The sequence below is a fragment of the Xylocopa sonorina genome, chromosome 3, assembly GCF_050948175.1.
Source record: "Xylocopa sonorina isolate GNS202 chromosome 3, iyXylSono1_principal, whole genome shotgun sequence".
NCBI lineage: Eukaryota > Metazoa > Arthropoda > Insecta > Hymenoptera > Apidae > Xylocopa > Xylocopa sonorina.
In genome coordinates, this window is record NC_135195.1 from 2,553,929 (window position 1) to 2,569,609 (window position 15,681).

Below are 15,681 nucleotides of genomic sequence, written 5' to 3' on the forward strand. Positions count from 1 at the left end.
CAATGGGAATAGCAAAGCTTCCGATCGATGCGTTGGAAACCTTTTTCGACTCTGACTCGCGAACGGTAACCCGTTGCCACGAGGATCGCAGGTTTCCACTGACTAATAACGCGATTCGACGAGTCGCGTTAAATTCCAGCCGGTTATTTCTGCTGGTTTATGGGCCTCCTTCCGGGGATATCGCGACGACTTTGCGATTAATTGCGGCCCGTTCCGCGTCGCGCTCCCCGGCTGGAAGTAAATAAACCCGATCTTGACCTTTCGACGAGCATGGAATTTCTTTGTGCCTCTCCGCGGCCCCGCTAAATGAAACAAAACGAAACAAACGGACGCGCGCATTCCACCTTTTCAAATATACTTCGAGATGGATCGAACACTGACAGACGATTCTTATGTAATTACTTCTTATGCAGAAGTTTTATGAGACCCATATAGAAGCTAAATCGAATCGACTCTTATTGAGGTTAATCACTCGCTTTCTGAGAACCTAACCCAATTTAATCGTATATACGTAGGCTCTGATTAGAGACACGCGGGAATCCGGAAATAGGGTTAGCTTGGGTCGAGAATCTCTCTAGAAATCGAATCGAGTACTCGAAAGTATCTCTCTACCTGAGTGGAGAATGTTGAGATTTCTCAGCATTTCGAGGATACAATCGGAGTAATCTTTCTGTGATTCGATATTAATACTATTTTCTTAAATTATATCCAATTCGTGCGTTGATATATTGAAATTATTGTATTAAAGAATGCACAGTTTGTTTTATACATTATACATTGAAACAAGAAATAAGTAAGCTTTTGTAAATATCTGCGATGTTTGAATGAAAATTTTAAAATTTGAAGTATTGATCTCGTGGATGAAGTAAGCACGGTTTAACAGTGCACGAGAATTAATCGAGTTCCAAAAATAACCATTTCAACTGAATTTGACCAAACTTATAATAGCAGAGCTGGTACAATTAAATATATTCGATCGATCCACAAAGGCGCATAAATATTCAACATCCAACCTTCCCAATCGCGATAAATATATTTTTTCACGCAGCTTCCAAGACGTATCTCAGCTGCACGATAAATCATAGCACTGCTGCGTACGCGCATTGATCAATTGCTAATTAATCGCGTTCCCGTTCTACGCAAACTACGTTGGTCACTCTGGGAGATTATAAAACGCGTGTCCCGTTCTACAGGCAATTCCACACGGTAGCTGGGTAATTACGGAAAAAAATTAGAGCGTCGAAAACGTACACGCTTCCCACGGGTCCGTGATTCACGAGGTATCACCGTGAACGATTATCTCCGCGTTGAATCTGGAGATCGGATCGTTTACGATCGCGACATGCGACGACACGACTTTTATTCCGTGTAAAAGTCAGCATTTGAGAAATCGCGTGAGAAATATACGGTCTCGCGTTATCGATAAAATTGCGAAGGGATCGAAGGGGAGGGCGATAATTTGCGCAGAAACTGGAACAGCGGCGGTAGTTCTCCAGGAGATTCGAGGAAGATCGAGATAACCGATGCGAGGAGATCGGTATCTGTCCCGAAGGATTCCATCTTCGGCTTCGATTCCGCGCGATTTTTCATTTCGTGTTAAGAGTCGCCGTTTAAGAAATTGTGGAACGCGTATGTCGCGGGATAGCTGGACGAGGGTGACGCCAGGGGTACCCGATAATTTGTACGAAATTGGAACTGCGAGGAGCATTCTCCTCCGAGAGGTAAGCGGCGATCAAGATAACACCGCGGGGAGATCGGTATCTCCCATCTCAATCTCAATCCGGAGGAGCTCATCTGCAACGGTTGCGGCAACCGCTAGCGAGCTGCGATTTAAACCGCACAAGATTCCTGCGCCACCGATTTATCCGCCTTATTACGGGCAACGCTGCGAAGATGCGGCGATAATTTTGCAATTAATTGCACCGTTCCCCCCCGTAGGGACTTCGTCACGGGGATAAATCACTTTAATCTTGACCGTTCCGGAGATGCTACCTCCGCGCTGTGGCAACTGTTGCGCGATTCGAAACGAATATTTGCGCGAACAGATATTGCTGGTACCTGGCGTGCTTTTGTCTGGCATACCTCGAATAATTTAGTTGACTGTTCCGCCTGATGTTCGCGCGAGCGTGATAATCGTGTAGGATTTTCTGCTTTTCAATTCGAGATTGAATTAAATGCGAAAAGTTTATCGTCCACGCGTTAAGAAGGCTTTGCGGTTCTATAAGACTGACTCTTTTTAATTATCGCTACTGACTTTTACCGGCTGTGTCCGATCGTCTGCTACTACTAGCTGCCTCTGAGAGTCTGCTTCTACTGATTCTTCCTTAAGAGACCACCTTTACTGTCTGGTCCTGAGTGTCTACTTCTACTGTCCGCGTCTAATTGTCCACCATTGTTGTTTCTGAGTGTCTGCTTATAGCCGTCTAGTTCTACTAATGGTCTGTTACCAGCTGTCTAGTTTCACTGATTGTTTTCGAGTATCTGCTTCTACTATCATTTACTTTTGAACGTTTAACACTTTGTTCACCAACTTTCTGACTCTTTACTTTTACTCTTCGTTCAGATCGATCGTGTTACTCGATTTCGAGTTATTTGACTTCAAGTTCGCGTTCACATGAATCAATTTACGCATCTTTATGTTATTTAAAATCTGAAACATTGCGCGTCTTTAATAATAAATAATAGCAAGATTTCGAACGATCGCAAATATGATTTCAATAGTGCATAAGCAATATTAAATGTTTGCCATGATGACCAATCAGTTGACACTTGTACGAAGTCTATTCTATATTTAAACATTCGTTTGACTGGTTGAGGATAAAGTTTGTAAAGATAAAGTAGAGGTTTTTGAAACTTGTATTCAGTAGAGAAGAATAAAAAATATCGGTCCTTGGAACTCGGGTATTTAAACTACTCTTCGCGATACGTCGTATGCACACAGAGGAATCTATTCGGAAGTACATTAGGCAGAGGTTATCAACATAAGATTATTGCAAATATCAACAAAGTTATGAGTCTCGTATTAAAATCGAAGGAAGACGAATCGAACGTTAACGAATGTTGAAACTGCGAAACAAACATTTTTCACATCCTTGAGTGAATCTTATCAACTTTTAAAGTCTCGAATCATTACTAGTAATTTCTAGAGATACGTAGCAAGTGAAACGTAACGTTAATACAAATTAACGCGTTGTACGCGCAAAAGGTGAAGTTTAACGGTGAGGAATAACGCTGCCATTAAAATTCACCCTAACTCTTTTACCGTGGCAAGAAGCTATTGAGCAATTTTATTATTCCGTAGAGTTAAGATCGTTTGATCAGAGAAAGAATCCGATACTCGGGCTTGCCCAATAGAATACTCGAACGTCCGTCAGACGGAGCTATGAAAGAACGGATTTCAGTCGCGGGTACGCGCGCGGTTTATTCAGCAAACTAATAAATAAAGAAACGAAACGCGGTCGTTAAGCGCGATGAATCCGCGATTTCCCGAACCGGAGGCTTGTTTTTGCGGTGACACGCGAATTGCTGCATTCGCACGACTCGCTAATAGCCTTTTTCAGGACTCGTAAATTACGCCGTCCGTTATTATCATTCCGTTCACGATTATGAAAATATCCGATCCTTAGGCGCCCATTGTGCGTGTTGCGCTTGATGACATAATAGCGCCCGCTGTCCCGACCGAGTGGCTGCCCGCAAATAATAAGAAATATCTCTATCCCGTTGCAGATTAAGGGCGACGTGACTGCTCGATAATCGATCCTAACCAAATTCGATGGAAACTTGACTAGTGTAGCGATTTGACGCGTTTTGAATTGTTCAAATTCGTTTCGATGCATCGAGGTTGGGTCGAGGTAGGAATCGAGCAAAATGGCACCGTTCGCGCGGTACAAATTACTTTATCCCTATTTATTTTCGGGTGTAACACTCAAAATGTAATATTTTACGTCATTTTCTCATAATGTATCATAGAATACCTTGCAGGAGCCAATTATGTTCAACCATTTGTAATTCTATATATTGCTGGACAGGATATTCCCTTTTATCCTGTTTCTGTTCGTTTTAGCGTATAATTTGTTTAGTGAAAAATAAAACTTTTCAGGTCAATAATAGTTGTAAATAGTTTTCATAACTTCTTCATATCTTCTAATTAGAATGTAACGTCGATCGTGATTTGACTCTGCAAAGAGCTGTTCCATGTGTTACAATTGATACTAACAGGTAGATCATTGTTCAGTATTTGTTTTCAGCTGTTTCGGTTGAGAAAAAGTATTCTATATCATACGTTTGATTAAACGAATTTACTTGTACAGTTTCGCATAGTTGACGTTACCTTTATGTAACTATTCACATGTATTGGCTTGACATGAAACTATTTTCGGTTTTATAGTGTGAAATATACAAAAGATAAACTACACAGCTACGAGACAAAATTACGCGGATCTTGTTCGTAACCAAACCTAAACGTGACGGATATCAAACGTCAAAAGAAGAAACTATAACACTGACAGATGTCATTCAAAACAATCGCAACGCTATCTATGTACGAACACCGAATATATTTTCTTGCCAACCCACTATTTACTTGCTATTCAAAGACAAGATAACACGATGAAAACATAATTATCTTCTCAGAAGCCAGCAGCAGTTTACCAGAAAGCAAGCGACTTAAACCACTGGCAAGTTATACACGAATTCCGGTTAACCACACGACCGTCATTTCCATTTAACGAGCAAACTTACTACAATGCTTTCACTTCATTGCAACGTACATTAAATTTCGCTAAATTTTTCTACGTAGACCACTTTCAGCATCACCGGCATATCTCCAACAAACGTAAATGGTAGGCATCATCGATAACCGATGAAAACGGATTTGTTAAAATAGGAAAACTTGAAAATATGAAAGGAAGGGAATAAAAATGTTCAATCATCATTTTTCAAGTAAGCAAGCGATAAATAGTAATCGAGAAATAAATGGCCATCTTATACGCAATCTCTTTAACGAGCAGTATTTCGAATCGCGTGGGAATTCCATTTAACGAATAATGCCATCGTTCGCGCGAAACGAATATCAGTCACGGTTGAACATTTGCCGAGTACGCGTGGACGTACATCGGAAGGTGATAAAGATTGGCAGGAATTCGAGCGCGGTCGAGAAAAATGCGATGATGTCAGCGTGTATCAGCAGACATAAGAAATAACGAGGATTCTCACCATCGGATAAGGATCCATTACTGGCCTCGGTTCGGGTAAACGTTCTCCACTTTGTCAACGAACCCTCACCCCTCGTCCAAGACGGTCCCACGTTCCTCCTCGTGTCGGCGCGTGCTCCGTGGAAACGCGGAAACTTCAGGTCGTGGACAGCCACGCGGCATGCGCCCGCGCACTCGCGTAAAGGTTAGTAGTCAATTCGCACATATATCACACTTTCCCGTGTCCCGTTCGTTATTTTGACCAATCGCGTCACTCGGAAGAGAGGCACGCACACACGCACGCACGAGTCGCGTCGTCGCGTAGAACTGTCCGCAGACTCGTTGACGCGCGACGAAGTAACCCGTAACCGTGGACAGCCGCGATGGGGTAGCCGCGACGACGTTCTTAGCTCGCATTCAAGTGTCACTCCGGCTGTTCACGCGGAAAATGCTCGGCTCGGCCGGTGGTGAGCGTCGCGACGTCAGCCGGCTGGGGTGGCGCGCGCGTATTTTCGAAAAATCGCCGCGCCGTCGCGAGAAACGAGAGAGGACGAGCCTCGAGCGACGCACCAGGGAGACAAGCGAGACAGCCAGCCCGTGCGCGCGTTCGAACCGATGCATCGCGGCAGCGCGATTCGAGCCGACTATTCGTCCGCGTTCGCCCGGCTTCGGCCAACCTCGGCCCCCTTCGACGCGGCCCGAGCCGCCGCCTCCTCCGCTGTGTCGCGGGCTACCAACGACGCTTCCGCCGCGCTGGGGACGCGCGCACCGACCACTCATTCGGACCTTTCTGTCAATGAAAGCAACCCGATTTCGGGGTATCCGAGTGCCAGGGAGACAGCCCGTCGCAAAAAGAGTCCTCGCTTCGAAGGTACGCTCCCGGTTTCGAATACACGCGGCTATTATTTCTCTCGCTTCTTCGATTTCAAGTATGGTTCGCAATTTCGTCGGTTCCATCAATTACTTCCTTATGGATTTCAACGTAGCTTCTTTAATCGCTTTCTTGTGAACTATGCGTAGAAAAGTAGTTAGAAACCAATCACGTGGAGAAAATAATATACCATTTTTATGAAAGACTTGTATTTTATTTTAATCATTTAATTAGAGAATGAATATTCTTCTATAACGTGCACATGAACACGGAGAATCATCCCCTTGGCGCAACCGTTGCATCTACGTCGTGTAAAAATTGGTAACATCTAAAGAAACTATATATTTAAAATTGATTAATGCTACCCTGAGTATATGCACCTCATGGCGGGCATAATCAGTCACACCTAGTGCGTCGCTAAATATTCCAAATATGAAAATAAAAGGAAAAATTTGTCATCGTACCTTGTTGAATATATTTTTAAGTGTAGCTGCAGCCTCCTTTAAAGAATTGGAGGAATGATCGACAAAATCGCCACGTTTATGGAGCAATACGAATGACACAGACGTATGTACTCATCTCGGTTATTACTGATACGATGAGTGCATAACTTCTAAGCTAGAATTAAGATATCAATATATCGACAGTGCGCATAAAATGGGGGGCGACTCAACGCCGACCGAGACATTACCAAATAAGGTTATAATTTAATGTCGCATGCGTATCTCCTTATTTGGTCATGTCATCGCTAAATGGGAGCACCATTTGTACTTCAAAGTCTATAAGTATTAGAGATACAACGATATCTGAATGATCGATCGAAGCAGAATAAAAGAAAACAAAAAAAAAAAGATTTTCGTAAAGAAATCTTAAAATGTAAGATCAGATAAAAGTGTGAAAATTACGATTCTAATCAGACGTTATCTGCTATCACTTTGCATATACTTAAGCATTACTATATACTAAATATTGCAATTTCAATCGTGTATCACACATTTAGTTCTCGAAGTCGATGATAAACTAGAAATAAAACAATAAGATTCGCAGCTAGTAGGTGGTAAGTAAGACATACAAATGATGGAGGGGAATATTCGTATCTGATTAATGTGTAGCATGACATGTTTATCGTTGTTGCCTAGTCGACAAATTTTGCCACGCAACACGAAATTCACTCCAATATTTTACAGCAACATTCGCCGCCAAATTGCCCAGCAAAAAATATTCCCGTTCCATTTTAAAAGATTTTTGTCAATCCCTTAACTTAACGATTAATAAATACACGCGAACCTTGTACAATTACTTATGAAAACTAAAAGTATGCCTACCTATGTAACACGAAACGTTACAAATTTTCGAATAAAATCGGGCTTAACTCAGAAGGAACCTATAAATACGTTAACGACACAAGGGAATGGTGCTCTCGAATGGCGAAAATTTACTTTCCCGTATTGAAAATATAAAAAATGAACAGTGTATCAGGCCCGGTTGCACCGAAACCGGTCTACTGTTCAACCATAACTTACGCGTTACGAGTAAATACGTTCGGGGCCGTAATTTCGTCGGTGCGCGGTGTTTATGATTTGTGAACGATGTAGGGACACGGGGAAACGTTCGGATACCGGGTGTGGGATCGCTATATTAACCGAAATACCAGCGTTAAACGTCGACAAATATAGACGGCAGGTGTAATAAATCGTCGGTGGAAATGTGTTAACCCGTGTCTCCCTTCGCAATTGGAGCGTGGTCCGGCAGGCGCGTACGAGGAAACGAAATATATTTATACAATGTTGCAAAACATTTGCGGGTTACGCGTCAACTGTTGGACGCGCGCGAGAGGAACACGGTGCACGGTGCGTCGTGTGCCGCGAGATATTGTTTATCTCGCGTCGATAGCGATGGTTGCGCGGCCACCGGGAAGAAAGGAACGAATGGGAAGAAAAAAAATGTCGATCCAGCCATGCGAACACCGCGGAGTAGCTTAGAGTTTCGCGAACGAGATGTAGTTTATGCGAGGGGCTCGTATACGCGATAAACGCGGCGCGTTGCACGCGTGTGCGCGTGTATAATGGATCGTGGACGCGGAAACGGGGCGCGTTGCCGTTCGTTCTTTCGACGACGGCTAAATCGGTTGATAAACGATAAGGGTTCAAGCATCTGCGGCTTTACTCGATGTTACGCGCGTAACGCGATATCTGTGTTCGCTGGCTAACAAAACTACGACTCTATTGCCGGATTGTACGAGCGGCGTAACGCTGTCTAATGTTCCGGCCATTCGATTGCGAATAACGATAGAGATACTTGCTACGAGCGAGACGTACGATGAGTAGATACGATCTGAGGTTAATCTGAAATGTTGGGGGAGGGAGGAGTATTCTAGGGCAAAGAGATAAGTATGTTTATTAAATTTCTAAGCTGACCCGACATTGACTGATATGCATGTGGGTTATGGCGGAATGGATTATGGGTACACAGCTACCGTCATTCCATTCTGCGTGTATATGCAAATATAATACAAGCAATAATCGTATAATAATTCACGATATTTTCATTCTTCCGTACTTGTTGATACGACTTTCGTTCAGCTGCAGGTAATCAATTTTTATGACATCTTGTACGCTATTTATGATTGTTTATGATGTTAACATTTTTTAACATCGAGGTTTAGATTTGTTCGCTTATATTATCTTGCTGGGAAGCTATTTGTTAACTATTAAGAAGATTAAAATACCCTAATTATTATAAATGATTTTGCGATATTTTTTCCACCCACTCGTTTGAAAAAAAAGGGGAAATAAAAGATTACAATAATAGGAGAAAATTTTAAAAATTTCTTTCACTACCATACGTATGTATCTAAATTGTTAATCGGTAGTGTGATAATGACAGAAACCTTGGCGATAAGAAATTTCTTGTCAAGCTTCATTCTGTAGGATTGCAAAACAGTTATTGTCTACAACTTTATATAGTACCTACACACTTTCCGCAAAGTAGACGAGACGACGGCGATATTTAATCGAATCAAGCGCACCTTCGTTGACGATAATATATATTATTTGATCATAATTACGTTATCCAACAGTGGATCACGGATATGGATACGTGTTTTCAATGAAAACAGCTCACATCTCCAGTTAGTATAGTCGAACGCGCGTGATTGACTGCGAAAGCAATAGCTCGAATTGCTCTCGTTCCTATCGTTAAACAGCATCTGGCACTCTACTCTAGTTTTGCATATCCGTTACGATTCCGCGTAGAGACAGATCAGGCTATCTACATGATTTACATTCGCTGGCTTTTAACCAAGTTACCCCGGTATGATATTGTACCTAGATGTTCCGTATATTAGATTTCATCTGTCCATTCGAAGGTGCAACGTGAATTTGGGCCAGCGGATCATATATTCGGTTCGTTCCCTGGTAATTAATTACGCGCAAAGACATTCTCTTTCTACAAAATAAATTAAAAATACACGCGTTACGAATGATTTATCACGCCTTCTTATTGGCAAAGTACTTCAATTATTAATATAGTAAAATACTGTTACATAGCGATGTACCAATGGTACATACATTGTAGTATCATTATAGACAGCATCATATTTTTCTAGTTGCATTTCTAGCATTTCGCGAATCCGCAAGAAGCGGCTTAAAAAATAGGAAACCGTTGCCGGATATCTTGCACGTTCCATTCCCGATCTAACGCGATTATTACGAACATAACGTCGCGAGGTAACGCGGCGACTTCCACCAGCGTGTACCCGGCTAATACACGATCAGTTTCCCAAGCGTGAAACGACTCGGGATAAAACCAGTTTCCTCTCGTGTACGGGACGAATTCTAAATTCTGTAATCGGCAGGACCTCCGTGCGCACCGCGCGAGGGCTACTTCCGGTCGCGCCACCGCCAGCCAGCCCAACATCTCTCGTACACGCGCGCGTGTACCGGTAATTACGTAAACCAGATGATACGAGCGACGGTCACGGTTCGCGAATGCGGTTACTTATACTGGAAATGAGTGAGGTAAGATGGAGTGAGTGCGGACTGTAATTCCGTCCGGAGTAAACGCGCCCACGCCGTCGCGCCAAAGAAGGTCAGAACCGAAGCGCGGATTTGTCGTATTCGTTCATAGAACATTCAGACCAGGTTTAAACATACGACCGAGCCGAGGAGCGGTCTACGTTCTACCGCGGGAACTTGTTCGTTAATGCCCTGGAAACGGTGGCGATATTTTCGCTTAATAACGCCGTCACGGGTCACCATGGCTCTCACAACATCGACGCGGCTATTCGCCGGTAATGACCACTTTCTCGGGCTTCCTCCGCCTCGCGGTCCGTTTCCGTTCGTGCGTACGCGCGACGTGTCGCGACGAAGTCGGTGGTAACCGTAGATTCGAAAATTCACGGTGTTACGGTGAAAATCTGCGAACACGCCTCGTGGAATTATCGCGGTCTCTACGCCGTGAACACGCAGGAAGGAAAGAGTAACAAAGAGCGCCGCGATGTATTTATACCCGCTCGAGAGATCCTCCCACCCTTAAAACGAATTACGCCTGGCCGTCGATAAATTCCACGGCGGAGGCAGAAACTGGTGTTAATTAACATATAAAACGGTGGGAGATATTTCTGAACGATCCACCGAGTCGTATGCAATACGCGTCTTTTTTGTATCGAGTTTTGAAATTCCCGCGCGCGCGATCATCGATTATTTTTAAAGCATGTTGATCTTATTTCTCTTTCGGTTCTTGTTGACCATTGCTGCGAATATTTATAGAGGCATTACTTATTTCTTATTTTACTTATTTGCGCCTATTTTCGTCATTATTGGATGGTATTTAATATGTGTACTCGCGAAATTATTAAAGAAAATATATACCCGAATACACGAGTGTACTAATTATTTCTTCCTTTCTGCATTCAATTAAATTGTGTATTAATAAATTAAATTGAATTAAAAAATAGGTGAAAAATATCTTATCCTTTGAATCATCAACAATTCTTCCCCTAAACATCATTTCCATTTAAACGAGCGTACTCTAAAAATGTTGTTAAAAGTGTCATCCCGCCAGGTAGAACTCTGCATACATAAGAAATACGTATTGTAGAACGCGCGTTTCGTTGTCAAACTCTCAAGTACCAGGTTAAAACGCATTCGAATTACATTCTCGTGGTATCACATTTATTACGAAAGCACTTAACGAATGCAACGTTGATTACACAATTCCCTCTGCAAACTAAAGCGTTATAAATTTAGAGCCCTCAATTATACGGTCCCCGTGTGCGTGCGCGAGCACCTCTGGTACATTCGCGGTGCATGGGACGCGGTATCGCTTGAACCAGCCGTATTCTCGCTCTTTTACGCCGGTAATATAGTTCTTGCTATTAAACCGTTACACAACCAGGCTCCTCATTCCTGCGCGAGATGTTAGAAAGGATGTTGGACATCCTAATGTAGGATAGTTTATCACTCCGTAGAAGGTATGCCCTTATTAGGGGTACGGTCTACGCGGACCACGATATTTCGTACGCAATTACGATTCAGACGTCAGCGACAAAGCTGGTACGGTATCGGGCCGCCATGATTCAACGATACGCTTATGCCGTATTTAGCAGCCGGATGCTTCAAACGCGGACACATATTGCACTTTCGATGTTGTGTACGCGTGTACACGTCTGTACCTGGGACTAAAACATCCAGCCCGCGTTATGAAATGGATTTATAATCGCGGCTTTACGCGTTCTCCAGTCACGTTGCGCAACAGTCGCGAGCACCGTCGGTTAATGAACGTTATGAAAATGGCGCCGCGTTCGCCGGCGAGCACTGCTCGAGGGACGATTTTCGATGCGTCGTGTTTCGCGGAGAAACGGCGAAAAGTTCACAGGGACACTCGAGATAGCGCTCGCTTCATTCTTCGAAGAAGAATAACACGGTTCACCGTGCTGAGTTGCTTCGAAAGAGATGCAACAAGTTACGAACAATGCGCATCGTCTATGCGGTCGTACACTTGGCTCGAGAGAGAATTGCGATTGTAACTTTGTTTCTGTTTTACGTTTCATTTTGTTGATATTGTCGGAATGATGAATTTTCTAACTTTATTTTTATTATTGCAAACTGAAAATGGGATTAAATCGTTTATTTGATTTTGGAAATTGCATTCTCTTTAAATCACTGGACAGTTTTAAGTAAATATTCATTTGGGCCAAGAAAAGCAACTTTAGTTGAAGAAATATTTTTCTATTTTAGAGAACTGTGATGCTTTTGACTTAAGTAAATATTTCTTCAATAGCATTGGCTAGAAAAAGCAATCGTTCATCGAATAAATTACTTTTTGCGCCAAAGTTTGTTTACACGAAACGCTGAAACTACCAACTTGACTAATTGACCCGTTTGAGGGATATTACAAATAACACAGGAAGTGTTATCACATACTAAAACGCTTTCCTTCCCCAAAATTTAGAATCTTAATTCTCGAATCAGGTAACTGTTTCTTACAAATATTATTTCTGTATAAAATAAACTTACCTTCGAAATGTAAGCCAAATCGACGCACGAAAGCTTTAAAATTCGCTAAAATGGTAAAACATCGTTCGGTAGATTGTAAACCCTGACCTTCGACTCGTCATAAATCCTCCTTGTCTACATCGTTACCTTCGATTAAATTTCAGTCAACGTTCTCAGATATCTCACCCAAAATGTCTCCAAAAGAGGCAGATTTCTCCCTTCGCGATGCAAATAAATTTAATCTGCGGGTAGGACGCGAACAGCATAGACTAGGAGGCAATCGCACGGATGGAGGTCGTTTGGACCGAGGCTCGTAAGCGTTTAAACGAGCAGGAAGCAAAGGACACGGTGTTCGTGCACGTAGAACCGTGAAGACCGCGTGGGACCAGTTAGCCCCGCCCTGGGCAACGAGCAGATGTCATTACTCATTACACGGCACGTCGTTACAGGCTCCTGCCTTTCGATTAAAGGGCCAGGGGGCTAAAGGTATGATCGAAGATCGGCCAGGACTTTTTCCTTCTGTTCTTCCAGCGCATCTTGCTTCCCTGCACAGGTGCGTGCCACGAATCCCGCATTTCATTCGGAATTTTGATTTCTTGCCATGACTCGATACCTGCACGGAATTCGTAATACCGCCTGTTTTCTCACAAAATTGTCCAAAGCCCTGGCGATTCGTAATTGCACCCTGAAAATTCCATCGGTCATTTCGAAATGCAAACATCGTGCGAGATGTGTATGTGTGTGTGCGTGTACTCTTGCGTTATACTTTAGATTCTATATAGTTTCTGTGGAAATATTCTTTTCGATTTTTTGCGATCCACTATCCTTTCTTGCATATTCTGAATGAAAATGCAACGGCTCATGTTCAATTCATAACTGTATCTTGAATTGCGTCAGCCGTTTGATCGAATAGAAACATCGCGAGTATGTGCGAGCGTGTTATTAAATGGAATTCGTGCCAGGCTACCTTCTTCAATTTCTCATGCTTCACTAAGTGTACAAAATTGACAATAAGAGTAAGAAACGAAAAATGTGAATTTTGCAACAAAAATTACCATCACATTATTTCTCGTATCAATTGAATTTTTTATAATTATAAGCATTGACTGTCAACTATTGATCGAATGTAATCGATATTACAGGACTCAGCCAAGCGTGGATACCTCCGAGATCGACCTAATCGCATTCCGCGTTCTCCAATGGTACCAATATCTCTACGGCAACTATATGGCGAGTGTAAAAAATTCGCACGACTTATGCGTACCTGCCACGGACCCTACGCGCGGTCGATGCACGAAATGATATCGCGGAAAGCGATCGTTTACGTCATTTCCAGCGAATATGTACGCGTCCGTAGACGCAGAACGCGGTTACGTACACCTGCCAGCGACCACGAGCAGCCAGATTACTCACGTAAGTACCTAGCCGAGATACGCGAGTCACACCTGTTGCTTGGTTCAATACACCGGTTGCTCTCTTGGTGTTCGTTCACCCGTGCCGTGCCAACGTTTCCCCTCTGACTCACTCGTTAGCGAAAGAAAGAAAAGAACCAAAGGGATATTGACGACGTTTCAGTTGGGCACCACTCGATGCGGTGACTAACCCTGGAATTCCATGCTTGCGATGCTCCGATGTAGATGAGCGTACGCGGAATGACGACTTCAGGGAAGCGAACGTCTTTTATGCGTCATGGTACCATCGTTTTTAACGTTTCATTTTGTGTTATTCAAGTTTTCTTACCAACCTATAACACGATTGCAAAGTAGGACTGGTGTTGAACATTATGGTGCACAATGATTGGGGTAGAATTTTTATAGAGATTAAAATAATTGAACCAAACCACTTTAGAAATTGAAACAGATTTTTGTTATTTAGGTACCACAATATTAGAGTATTTAATGGGTACGGTCTAGAAAAGCTATTTCTAAACGGTGTTTCGTGGAACATTGGTGTTTCGAAAATAATCACTAAATGTTCCGCGAAAAATTATGAAATTCAGGTTAGAGAACAATGAAACGTTGTTTGACACAATTTAAAACAAAGTTTTAAAAAGAAGTTATAATTAAGAACCTAAATTTGCACTAGTGTTCCTTAAAGATGTTTAAACTTAAAAAATGTTCCGTAATGAGAACAGTTTGGCTAACACTGGTCTAGATGAATCAGCCTTAGGATAGAAGGATACAAATGGAAACTCCTTAAAGCGACTCGACTCTTAGATGACCTGATTGAGGATAGACCGGGAAGAATAGACTGTTATGCAAAGAGTGGTCCGTATCTTCTTCATCCGCATCTGTCTTGCTTCAAGAGTCTTCGTTTAGAAGTACATAGTTCTGATCCGATGAGTAAACCTCAATACGGCTCAGTTTCAGCATGACTCTATCTGCCATAAACCTCAAACGTGTACACTAATTTTACATTACATGATATTGCATTAATTTATTCTACATATTGTATATATCGTGGAATTATTTCCTTTGAAACCTACTCCTTTACAAAAATATTATACAGACATGCATTCACATTAATCTTAAATTCTGAGTACATCTAAGCGTAATAAAAAAAATAGCCTCCACAATTATCATTATTTGATTGCACTCACGAGCAAGTAAGTATTTTAGCTTCCTTTATTCATTGGTAATTCAGGTCACATAATTGAAAAAAATAGTCGACTAATTTTTATGACATTGGTATCAATTTAAAGCTAAATGTCTAATAATTAAAAACTAATATGTTTCTTGGCTGCACCATTTTTGAACAAATTTACCTTATGCCTGTATCTGGAGATTAATGCAAATTTTTCTAGTAATTTAACACAGCTTTGATGTTTACCAAAACGCCAGACGCGCATACAGACAGCGAGTGGCCATCTTGTTTTCCGTAATACTCGCCAGATAATCTGGCAGAGGAATACGCGAGATAGGAATTATCTCTTCTGCATGAAAAGCAATGGGAGATAACAATGTGTCAAGCGGAAAAGTACGACTTAGTAACGTTCGTTTCTAAAACGCTCTTTCGGTTTGTCCATCGTTCGACGCGTGTACGCAAATGACATTTGCCCGCGTGCAGACCCCGTCTGGTTAGAAGCAAAGCCGCGGAAGACCGCAATACGGTTCGGTACATT

General features: G+C 42.4%; 2 protein-coding genes across 2 annotated transcripts in view; both read right to left on the minus strand.

The window, feature by feature from the left end:
• The window catches only part of LOC143433634 (uncharacterized), a 49,669-nt gene extending 44,224 nt beyond the window's left edge, over positions 1–5,445 (minus strand). The window contains exon 1 of the mRNA XM_076911075.1: positions 5,215–5,445. The gene's annotated coding sequence lies outside the window, so the exon portion shown is untranslated. The remainder of the gene's footprint in view (positions 1–5,214) is intronic.
• LOC143422490 (regulator of microtubule dynamics protein 1) overlaps positions 1–15,681 on the minus strand; it is a 297,728-nt gene that overhangs the window by 275,977 nt on the left and 6,070 nt on the right. The gene's annotated exons all lie outside the window — the stretch shown is intronic.